At 35.7% G+C, this 10,763-nt stretch overlaps 1 long non-coding RNA gene across 1 annotated transcript in view; it reads right to left on the bottom strand.

Moving 5' to 3' along the window:
• Window positions 1-489: 489 nt before the first annotated feature.
• Window positions 490-10,763, bottom strand: part of LOC141580242 (uncharacterized) — a 48,328-nt gene continuing 38,054 nt past the window's right edge. Inside the window, exon 3 of the long non-coding RNA XR_012512398.1 lies at window positions 490-1,420. This is a non-coding gene — a long non-coding RNA (uncharacterized LOC141580242). The remainder of the gene's footprint in view (window positions 1,421-10,763) is intronic.

The following is a 10,763-nucleotide window of genomic DNA, read 5'->3' as shown; positions in this document are numbered from 1 at the left end:
TATATATAAAGTATTATATATGTATGTATGTGTGCATATGTATTTGTATATATACAGATAAATTATGTATTCTATATAAATTATAGACTCCCTTGAGGTATGTACACACACACACACACACACACATACACACACACATACCAGAATAAGAACCCCTGCTTTAAATCATGCAGAGTTTTAGAACTCATATAGGGGCATTAAATATAGTTTGTTACAAAACAGTATTTCAACTGAACTAAAAAAAATATTTTTCTTTTCATAAATTGATATCCTATACTCTTTTAAAGGTTTAAATAAAGGTAATAAATAAAGATAACAGAAACCACATAAAAGATAGGAAGAATTAATTGTATCCGCTACAAGGTAAGTAGACTCTTAAATTATTTAAGTCTGAGCTTCTGGGCAGCCAAGATAAACAGAGAAACATCAAGCAAAGCAACCAATTATTAGAAACTGTGTTAAGCTTTTAAAGAACATGGTCCTTACTTCTTAAGGAAGAAAGAGTGATTTTTATTAAAATATTCAGAGGCTGAAGGCCAGGTCAAGAATACGTGACGGGCTGCATGTTCCATACTATAAATGGAGGTTAGGTTCTACAGGCGGCATTTAGTATTTGTGATATAGAAATACATAACCTTGCTAATAGGAAAACACAACTAAGATTAAGGAAAAATATTACAAATGAGCTCTGGGGAAAGTCCAGTTTGTCAGGTGAGGGGCTGCCATCATTAGTCATTCTTTCAACAGATTATTTGGGTGCATCCAGAAAGAGTCCTGATCCTCAAGGGAGCCTTCTGGAAGACAACTGAATGCTCTTAGTCAAGTTTCATCTTCTTGAGCAGGATTTCTTAAGAGTACAGAGATATCACAGCCAAAATGCACTCTCAATTCTTTAGAAGAATCAATGCTGCTGGTTCTGGAACCACATCTTGAGAACAAGCTGCTGAATTTACATTTCCCTCAGGACCCTAAAGCGTCCAGTTTCATTCCAGCTGGTCTCTTACATTCTTCAAGGGAATTCCTGGGAATGCGCTTTCATGAAACAAGGCTCTGTCTGCTAACACGGATTCAGCTGCTGCTGAAAAGCGAACATTTCCCTCCACCTTCTCTGAAAGCCACTGAAACACAGCTGACCTGCTTTTTCCTATGACCTGACAGCCACCTCCACATTTCCATCAGGAGTAAATACATAAGAAATCACTTACAAATAGGAGACAAGCCCTACAGTCTGTGAAATTATCTACAATTGTTCATATTTTTCCCCATAAAATAATATTCTTGCAGAAATTTGCCTGCAGAGAGGACAGTCTTTCTAGTTGAAACTCCTGCCTGTGAAGGTTGCTGGTCCATTGGCTTAAGAGAACTTCATGGTACCAGCCAGGTACCATATTCACAAGAAATATCTTTCTTCAAAGGTCTGCTAGGGTAAAAAATAGCACCTGCTGAATATCATCCAAGACTCACATCTCTTTAGAACAACAGGATATTAACATGCTTATCTAACAAACACTAAGTAATGTTTCCCATATACCAGGCCCTGTTCACATGTCACTGATTTGCCTCTTTTAACAACCTTCTGTGAGGACAACGATTATTATTCCCATTTGGCAGAAGAGGACATTGAGGCACAGAAAAGTTTAGTTGCCCATGTTACTCTGCAAGTAACAGAGGCAAGATTTGAACCCAGGCAGTCTAGTTCCAGGGACACGTTCTTATTCACTATACTAGTGGTTATGTAACTTCAGCTTGTATCAGAATCTCCTAGAAGGCTTGTTAAATGCAGAAACTGGGGCCCCATTCCTGGAGATTCTGGTTCAGTGTAGGATCGGGGTCTGAGAATTTGCTTTGCCAACAAGGTCCCAGGTGATGCTGATGCTGCTGGTTCTGGAACCACATTTTGAGAACTACTGCCTATACTCCCCAAGGCATCAGTTAAACACCTCCTGGGCCCTATCACTTGCACACTCTACCTGCATTGTTCTTAGTGAAACCTGATCATCAGTATTTCTTTGAATTTTCTCCAGGCGATGCTAATGTGTAGCTAGGATGAGAATCCTTGCTCTGCTTAAAGCCGCTAGTTCTCAGTCTTGGCTGCACATTGGATTCATCTGGGGGATTTTCCAATCTGCTGCCTGGAGTCCTAGCCTCAGATATTCTGTTTTAATTGGTATGGCCCTTAAAAGTCCCTGGACATCATGTTTTAAAAGATTTTACAAGTGACTGTAATGTGCAGCAATCGTTTGAAGATCACTGCTCTCAACTCTTTTCACTTTTAGAAGCCATCAGTTTGTTGATGATTAATTTCCAGGATCCTCAGGGATCTTCAGTGATCCTCCCTAAAGTGTGATGACAAAGTTAGCCCAGGCCAGAAATTTGCTGCTGGTACAAGACCAGCTGACTTCTAGTAAATGTTTCTACTTAGGACTACAGATTTCTTTTTTTGTTTAACTGAGTTAGTCTTCTCACTAAAGGGCCAAGTTATTCAGATAATAATTTGATTTTGGCAGAATGTTGAAATTCTCTGTCATTGCCTTCTCCCAAATTTGGAGTGGTTTACATTACAAAAGGATTCTCTGTTTTATGAAGAAATTTCTGGCAAGTTTTCTTAAAAGGACACTTAAAAACAGTATCTGATTTGCACTCACTCATAAATTAAGGCCTGAGCCTCTAAAAGATTCTACAGCCCCTGACAGTGGCAGAAGCATCTTTCAAGTGATTGCTTTGTTCTCACTCTAAGGTCTGATCACTTCCCCTCTGAGTTCCTGTGTTAATTCCACTGTCCATAATGCTGTGATGAGTGATAACACGTTCAGACATCACTCAGCTGTTTGACCAGCTCTCTGTTACAAAAACAGACATGGACAACATTAAGAGAACAATTCAGGTGATAGTTTCTTTTGCTAGGGAAAACCTAGTGCAAGTTATTCATTTGTTAGTCTTCACAAACATTTCTTAATACAATAAAATGGATTTTACTCATCAGATTATGCTAACAGAGTTCAATTCACTTACATAATTTTTGAACTCAGTGATATATTTTCCTGGCACAAACCTATAACAGATTTCTTGGGAGAAAATTTAATAGATGGCAGCTTATCACTTTTTTCCCTCAGCTTTATTGAGGTATAATTGGCAAAAAGAAATGTATATATTTAAAGTGTGTATCATGATGTTTTGATATATGCATATATTGTGGAATAATTACCACAATCAAGCTAATGAATTTGTCTATCAGCTCATGTAGTTACCTTTTCATTTTTCAGTGAGAACACTTAAGATCTACTCTCTTAGAAAATTTCAAGTATACAATACACCATTAACTATAGTCACCATGCTGCACATTACATCTCCAGAACTTACTCATCCTGCAAAACTGAAACTCTGTACCCTTTGACCAACATCTCCCCACTACCACTCCCAGAGCCCCTGTGTTAGGTTCCAGTCCAAGCTGAGGTCTGAGGGGAGTCGCCGGGGTGGCAGGTAGCTGAAAGAACACTCAAGAGACCACAGGTAGGTGACATGGCTTTATTCAGCAGCTCACTCACACTGTTGGTGCATCATTTATGCACTTCACAGACAACGGAGGCTCAGAGCCAGGTGATGAACCTTCCCATGTTATGGCTACATAGCTATGATTATATAATGCACAGGATTACGTGTCTGCACTCCAGTCCTACTCTGGCATGCTGTGCCAGATGTATACCTTGGCCTATACTTGAGTACAATGCAGCCATTGTCCTTACACACTGGAGCCACCATTCTACTCTCGGCTTTTCTGAGTTCAACTTTTAAAAATTCCACATACAAGTGAGATCATACAGTATTTGTCCTTCTGTGTCTGGCTTATTTCACTTGGCATAATATCTTACAGATTCATCCATGTTTTAGCAAATGGCAGGATTTCCTTCTTTTTAAAGGTTGAATAGTATTCCACTTTATATATGTGTGTGTGCATACATATGTATATATATATAAGTATGGGGTATACATTATTTATATATACACAGCATACTTTATCAATTTATCCACTGACATACACATAGATATCTCTTGCCTTGTCTTCTTTGGATGAGAAATGTCTATTAAGGTCTTTTGCCCATTTATAAAATCAAGTTATCTAGGTGGCTTTTTTTTTTTTACTATTTAGTTGTTCGAGTTTCTTATAGATTTTTAATATTAAGGCTTTACCAGATATGTGGTTTGCAAATATTTTCTACCATTGCATAGGTTGTCTCTTCACTATGTTGATTGTTTCCTTTGCTGTGTAGAAGTTTTTTAGTTTGATGCAATCCCACTTGTTTATTTTTACTTTTGTTGCTGGTGCATTTGGGGTCATATCAAAAAAAATTATTGCCCAGACCAATGTCAAGAAGCTTTTGTCCTATATTTTCTTCTAGAAGTTTCATAGTTTCAGGTCTTATATTTAAGTATTTAAGCCATATTGATTTTAATACATATGGTTTTAGTGTGGACTTGTCATACGTGGCCTTTATTATGCTGAGGTACATTTCTTCTATACCTAATTTGTTGAGTTTTTATCATGAAAGGATGTTGAATTTTGTCAGATTTCTGACTGCATTTATTGATATGATCATACGATTGTTATTCTTCATTCTGTTAATGTGGTATATTCCATTGACTGATTTTTATATGTTGGACCATACTTGCATTCCAGGAATAAATCTCAGTTGATCGTGGTATGTATGCTTTTAATATGCTGCTGAATTTGGTTTGCTCATATTTTATTGAGACTTTTTTCATCTATGTTCATCAGAGATATTGGCCTGTAATTTTCTTTTCTCATAGCATCCTTTTCTGGCTTTGGTATCAGAGTAATGCTGGCCTTGTAAAATGAGTTTGGAAGTGTTTTCTCCTCTTCAATTTTCTGAAGAGTTTGAGAAGGCTTAGTTTTAATTCTTCTTTAAATGTTCAGTAGAATTCATCTGTGAAGGCACCTGGTCCTGTGCTTTCCTTTGTTGGGAGACATTTTTTAAATTACTGATTCAATATCCTTTCTCATTATTGGCTTGTTCAGATTTTCTGTTTCTTAATGATCAATCTTGATAAGTGATATGTTTTAAAATTTACTATTTCTTTAAGTTATCCAATTTGTTGGTGTATAATTGTTGCCAATAACTTCTTATGATCCTCTGTATATCTGTGGTATCAGTTGCAATGTCTCTTTCACTTACAATTTTACTTATTCAACTTTTCTCTCTTTTTTCTTTGCTAGTATAGCTAAAGGTTTTTCCATTTTTCTTTATATTTTCAAAAAACCAACTTACGTTATGTATCTTTTTTTGTTGTTTATCTAGTCTACTTTATTTATGGTCTAATCTTTGTTAACACTTTTCTTCTGTTAAATTTTGGCTTAATTTGTTCTTTTGCTTTTTTCCAGTTTCTTGAAGTATAACACTAAAGTTGTTTATTTGAGATCTTTTTTTAAAAAAAATAGATGTTTATCACTATAAATATTCCTGTTGAAACTGCTTTTGCTGCATCTCACAGGTTTTACTATGCTGTGTTTTCATGTTCATTTATCTCCAGTATTTTTTTCTTTTAATTTCTTTTTTGACTCATTGGTTTTTCAGAATGGTGTCGCTCAAATTCCACATATTTGTGAATTTTACAATTTTCCTTCTGTTATTTATTTCTAGTTTCATATCATTGTGTTCAGAAAAGATAATTGATATGATTTCTGTCTCCTGAAATTTGTTAAGACTTGTTTTATGACCCAGCATTCTCTTTGAGACTCTTAGAGAATGTCCCATGTATTCTTGAGAAGAATGTTGAATAGAATGTTCTGTATATGTCTGTTATGTTCCACTGCTGTTAAACAGAATGTTCTGTATAGATCCATTTAGTCCATGGTGTTATTTATGTTTACTCTTTCTTTGTCGACTTTCTGTCTAGATGATCTATTTATTGTTGAAAATGGAATACTGAAGTCCCTTACTATTATTGCATTGCTATTTATATCACCTTTCAGTTCTGTTAATAATTGCTTTATATACTTACATGCTCTGATGTTGGGTGCATAGATATTTACAATTATTACAGTCTCTTGATAAGTTGACCCTTTGATCATTATATATTAAATAATAACCTTCTTTGTCTCTTGTGACAGTTATGATTTAAGTCTACTTTGACTGATATAAGTACAGTCATCTCTGCTCTTTTGCATGAAATATCTTTTTCCATTCCTTCATTTTTAGGCTATGTGTATTCTTAAAGATAGAGTGAGTTTCTTGTAGGTAGTATATTCTTGGATTTTTTTTTTAATCTTCTTTTGATTAGAGAATTTAATCTGTTTACATTTAAAATAATTATTGATAGACAAGACTTACTAATGCCATTTATTTAATTATTTCTTTGTTTTCCTTCAATTATTTCTTCTTTTGGTTTCTTCCTTTTTGTTTTGATAATGCTTTGTAGTGGTATGCTTAAATTCCTTTTTCTCTGTCTTTTTTGTATATATTAGAATGTGTGTGGGGGGGTGGGGGTTACCATGAAGCCTACCTAAAACATCTTATAGTTGTAACAGTCTATTTTAAGCTGATAATTTAACTTCAAATGCATTCAAAAGCTCTACACTTTACTTTTCCGTCCCCATATTTTATGTTAGTGATGTCAAAATTTCCATCTTTTTACATTGCATATCTATTAACAACCTATTAGAGCTTTATAGTTAAAATTTCTCTTTGAACAACACAAATTTAAACTGCTTAGGTCCACTTAAATGAGAATTTTTTACAATAAAAGCAACACCATGTGTACCTGCCTCCTCCACCTCTTTCTCCTCTGTAACCTCTAAGACACCAAGACCAACCTCTCTTCTTCCTCCTCCTCCTTAGCCTACTCAACATGAAGACAACAAGAATGAAGACATTTATGCTGATACACTTTTACTTAATGAATAGTAAATATATTTTCTCTTTCTTGTAATTTTCTTATTAACATTTTCTTTTTTTCTAGCTTAGTTTATTGTAAGAATGCAGTATATAATATATATAAAATATAAAATATGTGTTAATCAATTGCTTATGTTATCAGTAAAGCTTTCAGTCAATAGTAGACTATTAGTAGTTAAATGTTGGGGGAGTCAAAAATTATGTGCAAATTTTTGACGACATGGGAGAAGAATTAGTGCACTAACCTCTGCATTATCCAAAGGTCACCTGCATTTTTTTTTTAATATTGCCTTTATTGACTGAATGTAACCTTTCTTTGTCCAGAATTTTTATCAACCAGGATTATTGATACCATGATTTGTGTATGATCTCCTTTAGTAATGGGATTAATATGTAGTAGTATTAACCTACCAGTATCACCTGGGAGTTTATTGGCAATGTAGATCTGGGACCCACCCCAGACCTTCTGAGTCAGAGTCTGCATTTTAACAAGATCCTCAGGTGACCCCAGAATGCACCCATCTTCTATATCTTTTCCTTTCTTTTATGGATGGGAAAACAGATCAGAAAAGTTAAAGGACTCATCCAATATAGGAAAAGAGTATCTAGCAGGGGAAAAAGACAGAACCAGGCCTCCCTGTCCATGACTTTCTATTCTAACAGACTGTATGTCTGAACTGCTGTCTAAGCTTTTGTTTTATTTTAATATAAGAATGCACTTCCTCTTTATAGAGAAATTTCTTCAAACAATGGGGCAACTGCATTTTTAATACTTTGTCTTTTAACTTTTATACTAGAAAAGTGATTTATATACTACCATTGCAATTTTACAGCATTCTAAATTTGACTATAGACTTACCAGTGAGCAAACATATGAACCCTTTTATGTTTTTGTGTTACTTATTAGCATCTTTTTCTTTAAGCTTAAAGAACTCCTTTTAGTATTTCTTGTGAGACAGCCATAGTAGCAAAGCTGAGGAAGCCCAGCTTTTGTTTGCTTGGGAAAGTCTATCTCTCCTTCAATTCTGAAAGACAGGTTTTCCAGATATAGTATTCTTGATTGGCAGGGTTTTCTCCTCTCCTTTAGCATTTTGAATATTTCATCTTACTCTCTCAGGAGTAAGTCTGCAGGCTTTCTGCTGAGATATCTACTCATAGCCTTATGGGGAGGTTCCCTTGAATATTGCAACCTGCTTTTTTCTTGCTGCCTTCAAAATTTTTGCTTTCACTTTTGATAATTTTATTATAATGTGATGGGTCTTATTATAATCTTCCTTGGGTTTTCCTGTTTGGAGACTTTTGAGCTTCATGAACCAAGATATTCATATCTCTCCCAAGATTTGGGGAGTTTTCGGCCATTATTTATTTGAGTAAGCTTTTGTCCCCTTTCTATCCTCTTCTTTTTCTGAGATTTCCACAATGTATATATTAGTTCATTTACTTGATGATGTCCCATAAATCTAATAAGCTTCACTCTTTTTGTTATTTTTTCTTATTTAACTGGATAATTTTATCTAATTTGTCTTTGTGCTCACAGATTTTTTTCTTCTGCTTAAGTCTGCTGCTGAAGCTCTCTATTGAATTTTTTAATTAATTATATTCCTCAGTTCCAGAATTTCTGTTTGCATCTCTTTTATAATTTCTATCACATTATTGAACTTCTAATTTTGTTTTTGTCTTTTCTCTGATTTCATTGAGCTGTCTATTTTTTCTTATAGTTTGCTGGGCTTCCTTAAAACAATTATTTTTAATCCTTCATCAGGCAATTTATACATCTCCATTTCTTTGAAATGGTTATTGAAATGTTTTTGTGTTCCTTGATTTTTTGCATTCTTTGAAGTCTTTCACTATTGTCTTCGCATTTGAAAAAATAGTTACCTCTTCCAGTCTTAACTGACTAACTTGAAAAGAGAAAGACTTTCACTAGTCAGCTTAAATAGGGATTCTGGTGGTCTCTCAGAACTTTTCTATAGATGCCTCTGCTCCACTTCCCTTGTTCCCTCTTGAGTGGGGTAGAAAAGTCTCAAGATTATATTAATATGTTATCTTATTCTGTGTTGCTATAACAAAACACCTTAGGCTGGGTAATTTATGAGCAATAGAAATTTATTCTCATTATTCTGAAGCTGGGAGGTCCAAGATCAAGGCTCCAGCAGGACTGATGCCTGATAAAAGCTGCCCTCTGCTTTAAGATGACATTTTCTTGCTCCATTCTCCATAGAAGAAGTCTCATCCGGCAGAAGGAATGGAAGGGCAAAAGAGAACTCCTATAAACCTTGACCCCTTTTATGAGTGCTTATCCCATTAAAGTGGAAAGAGTCCTCATGACTTAATCATCTCCCAAAGGCCAAACTTCCTAGTACTATTGCATTGAGGATTCAGTTTCAACATAAATTTTTAAGGAGACGCCATCATTCAAATTACAGCATATTCCTTCTCTTTATCTTGCAAAACTCAGGCCAGGTGCACTGTGAGTCTCCTGTTCATCTTCCTTAGGAAGTACCTTGAAAAATTCAAGTTTAGTCACCTCCTCCCAATCCTGAATCATATCAGTTGTCTTCATGTGTTCATGCACAATCTGCAGAAGCTTGTGCATGATATCCATGGGGGTGCATTCAGGGTACCAGCTATAAGGGCATGCAGAAGGTTGGAAGCACACATGGGCTAGTCAGGGGGTCTGCAGATTATGCATTCTGTATGATTTGTGGCTAGCCCTCTTGATGGAATTTGGGAGGTAGTTAATAGAAACTGTGGCTCTTTGCTGAATTCTATACCCAGATTGCTGTGAGTTCTGCCCCTTTTCCCTGCTCATAGCTACCACCGTATTATTCAGCCTTACTGACTCCCTCTGTGTTCTGAACTGGGCAAGGGAGAAGTGGATCTCTTCTGCAGTATACTGCACAGCTGAGGAAGTTGGGCACTCACTGTTCTGACTTTCCCCTATGGAAGAAATAGAGCTAAAGTAGTCTCTCTTAGCACTGAGCTGTGCCACACTGGGGAAAGAGTGACACAGGTAAAGTAAAACTGTTCTTACCTTCTTTGATGCATCTCTTCTTTGATTTATTTATTTACTTATTTCGCTCTAAACAAGGTGCTAGGATCTCTTTGCTGGACTCCTGAGCTCCCACAAAGATACTCTCACTTGTGGGTGGTTGACAAAATTGGTGTTTCTGTGGGAGGGATGAAGGTTGACTACTCTCATTCTACCATTTTACTGATGTCACCTGCAGCATTATTTCTTAGGAATGCCAAGATGCCCCCACACATTCAAAATTACAATATGGCAACTGAAGACTCAGTTTTGGTCATATCTGTGCACCATATTAGTCTATAAAGCTTCTACATTAAAAAAAATTCCTTGCCAACTATTTATATCTATATTCTTATCTATATATATATTCTTATTTATATACTCTCTACACATCCCACTCTTTAGTTTCTTAATCCTACTTTTTCAGCTTAGCATAGGATTGACAGATCTAGCAAACAGAATAAAGAATGCCCAGTTAAATTTGCATTTCATCTAAATAATTTTTATTGTAAGTATGTCCCAAATGTTGCATGTATTTTATCTGACAACCCTAGCCCAGAACACTTTCTGAAGGCTAGAGTACACAGGCTTTGTTTTGCCCTTCCTCAGCCAGCTTTTCCCTCATATTACTGGTGCCTACATTAACTTTCTATCCCTTTCTTTCCCCTTATTCATTCATCTAACTGGCTCATAGTATTTATGTTTGGGCTAAATCTTAGGGTTCTAGACTTAAAAAAGATAAGAGACTCAGAGATCAAGAGCCTCAGAACTTGGAGTTGGAAGAGTTTATAGCTCATGCTGTGATCGCATTTCAAATAGAT

Source organism: Saimiri boliviensis, chromosome 1 (genome assembly GCF_048565385.1).
Source record: "Saimiri boliviensis isolate mSaiBol1 chromosome 1, mSaiBol1.pri, whole genome shotgun sequence".
Classification (NCBI taxonomy): Eukaryota; Metazoa; Chordata; class Mammalia; order Primates; family Cebidae; genus Saimiri; species Saimiri boliviensis.
This window is presented reverse-complemented; position numbering and strand designations above follow the sequence as displayed.